Here is a 3,879-nt window from a genome sequence, read left to right on the forward strand (position 1 = left end):
AAAAATATAATTTTCTGTCGACTTCTTAAGATATATTGTACATTCGTTATTTCGCTTTCTTTTAATTGAATAAAATCAAGAATTTATAGATGATATTTGAAAAATTCTGATATCAAATATGCCTCAGTTTTTAATTGTTGCTTAATAGCGATCTCATCATAAATAACGAAACCAGAAAATTAACGTTGATTATTTATTTCGCGAAAAAACAAATGTGTGTATGGATATTGAGTTAATAGAAAGTTATAAATTTTACCTTTGAAAACAAGATAGATGATTTTTGACGTTCGTTTGTCACAACTTGCTTTGCACGAAACACATTGAAAATGCTCGAAGGAATAGTTTCCCTGGTAACAAATGGAAACATTTATGCCCATACGGACGCAGAGTTATGTCGATATTACTTTGACGAAAGAGGCATGAAATACACTTTCCAAACTCCATCTTTTCGCCACATTTGTGACTCAGATATTTCTCTGCAGTGGATAACATTAAAATTCACGCGGGTTGAACTTATCTTCCTGAAAATGCTTGAAGTACCGATATTCGATGCTCGTGCTCAATCGGTAATTTGAAAGCATCGAATTTTCAAAATGGAACATGAATTTATGTATTTTAACAAGATATATTATTACAAATATAGAGTAATAAGTACTTATGTTTATCAAAAGTCGATTCTGGGAGTCTAAATATAATAAGATGATATGATTGACATGATCAACTGTTGGTGCGGTATAAAACGCATTGAACATATACCAATAATTAAGAAATAAATTTAATAGTTTATTTTATTATATTGATAAAAATATTATTAAATATTATTTAACAAAAAAAAAGTAATATAAAGAAATAAAAAATTATTTAAGTAAAAAAATATTGATTTCAAATACGAAAAGGTTTGGAATATTAAAATATAATAGTATGTAATATGTATCTAAAATTTTAGTTAAATAATATTTTATAAAATTAAATAATAATATCTGATTAAAACTATTAAATATTGTACAAAGATTTCCCATTTTTATGTACCATTTTTTATCGTGATCATATGATTTTGTTCAAAATTTACCAAAAGAAAAGGAAATTAAGGAAATTAATATTACTATAAATATTTGAGTATAATATAATCATTTATAATATTATACATTTTTTACAAAAAATATACGCATGTATTTCAAGTAAAATTTGTACATGATTTCTTTATCGGCTTCGCTTTCTTGGTACAAATCATTTCAAAGCAATTTTGTATGATGGCGACACTTGTGTACAGGACACTTTTACTTTAAATTATTTTTAAATATAAAATGTGTTAATAAATTATTAATAACGTTGTATTATATAATAGAAAATTAAAAATTAACTTAATAGTTAATTGTGTATATTATTTTGTTTAAAAATTTGTTTGTTAAATAAATATAAGTATAAATTTTACAGTAGTTATAATATATAATATTTGTAATTATTTCGGGGAAATATTACTTTACTAAATTAAGAAATGATTTTTTTTCAGTCTCCCGAATGATTCAGAGGAACTTCTTCGATGATTTAGGTATCAGTCTGTGAGTTCTATTTATATTATTTATGTATTAAAATTAATTGATGTAGGGATATATTACTTAAAATATACTTACGATATCATGAAAGTATTTTTATCTTTGATTTTTTTATAAATCTATTTATTGTTGATTTGATATTTCGTATTATTGTAAAAAACTTAATCGTAAAGCATAAGATAAGAAATGTTTGAATACGCGAAATACCCTAAAAAATAAACCTTTTATATATTTATCAAATATATCTTTCTAATAATAAAATCTATTTACCTTTAGAGAAATTAATATTGCAAGTATTAAATTTGATTAGTAGTATCTCATCATTTATTTTAAAGTAGTAGTATTTCATCATTTATTTTAAATATTATAAAAGCACTAACAACAACGTTTGTAATACTCAAAATAAATAATTAAATAAATAATTAATCACGAGCTAATTTAATACTTACAATCTTAGACTCTGGGGGTGAATTTGATACATCGATATTAAATCTAATATTGAATCTGATAAAGTGTTAAATTTTTTTAAGGACAGTTTATAAAAATTAGCGTTAATTATATTTGACGCGTGATCTGGGCCGTATGAATCAAAAAGCGTTGTAACCATCCCTAAGTCGCCGTGCCACGTGGAGTTGGTGGTCCATGTATCGGATGATTTATGGCACGTTGAGATAATCAGCCCACGAGGGCACGTCACATTTCGATAGTGCGCGCGTAAAAAAATATGTTGGCATGTTTCGGTCAGCCAACGTATTATTAAATATCACGTATTATTTTGCCCTTACGAGGTCAGCGGCGATAATGACGTAGTAACGGCTTGTGGGGTCACGTGTACGGGGGTAAGGCACCACGACGACAGTTCTTATTGGTTGACGCTGCCATCGTACCACCCATAAACGTTATCTCGTACGCCACGATAACAATTGTGTATTTTCGCGGGGCAACTAACCGATGTTTGTCAGCGGAGAACGCGCTGATAATGATAACAAGGCGCCCCGTTACACCCGTCTGCTTTCCTCATCGTCATCATTGTCAATCGTTGAAATATATCGATATTTCTGAATTATTTAATAACAACGATAAAAATAAACATTTTCTAAGGAAAAAAATAATATAAATTTAATTTGCTTTTATAAATGTAAATAATATGAGTTTATTCTCCTTTCAAGAAATTTCTTTTTTTAATGCAAGCTGCTAATAAAAATAAAAGCTAGAGAGATTTTAATTAACTTTTTTTAATGTTAGAACACATACACACACACACACTTATTTTGCATTTTTGTGATGTTTTATAAGTAATTATTTTTTCATCTGTTTGTATAGGTATCTAACTTTGAAAAATCAATGTAGATTGAAATAATGATACTTTTTTTTCTATACATACTTCATATATCTACATAATAGAATAATTTAATACATCAACGTTCAATCGATATTGCTGTAGATGTATATTGAAATATTCAGGATCTAATGAGGCAATTATCGTTACGATTAATCTTGTTGATTATTTAATCGAAAGCTACCTTACATGTAATCGTACTAATTACTATGCTAATTATAATCGTATTATTTCAGGAATATATTACACTGAGAAAAAATTAAGTATCTTTATAAAAAAAAAGAAGCTACTAAGAACCGTCAAATAAATAATTTTTTTGTGTTAAGTAATAGTTTGTTGTATTAAAATATTTTTATCAGTGAGAATATAATTGATTTATATGATAAAATATACTAAGGAGACCGTATCTTTGAAGATTCCATACTGAAAGAAAAACTATCTTGATATAAAAAAAATTACTCAACACAAGTTATTTATTTAGGTCTTAATAACTTGTTTATGATCAAGATATTTTTTCTGTCAGTATATGGAATTTTCGGAAAATTCCACTATGCCCTTAGTATACAATATTCGATAAATTAGATGTATTTTATTGGGTTGCAAAGGTCAGAATAGGGTCGATGGGATACTATATATTTTCATCACGAGATTTCAACAATTTAGAAACGTTTGCACATAAAATTATCCGCTGATTTATCGATAACTTCTTCGTTTCTTTACATGCGTCAATCGAATAGGGCGATATCGAATTGAGTAATTTTTAACGATCCGATTGATTTTATTAAGTTGCAATCAAGAAAAATACGTCATCTCGCTTCTCATAATTAAGATTTTAAAAATCGTTTTACTTATTATGTATTATATGTATTTTATATATATTTATATTTATTTATTAAAGAACAATGTATTTTTATAAGTATTAAGAAATGCATTTTTCTTTTTATTAAATAAATAAAAATTATTACTATATAATTTAAATATTCCTTA

This window comes from Trachymyrmex septentrionalis, unplaced genomic scaffold (genome assembly GCF_001594115.1).
Source record: "Trachymyrmex septentrionalis isolate Tsep2-gDNA-1 unplaced genomic scaffold, Tsep1.0 scaffold72, whole genome shotgun sequence".
Lineage (NCBI taxonomy): Eukaryota > Metazoa > Arthropoda > Insecta > Hymenoptera > Formicidae > Trachymyrmex > Trachymyrmex septentrionalis.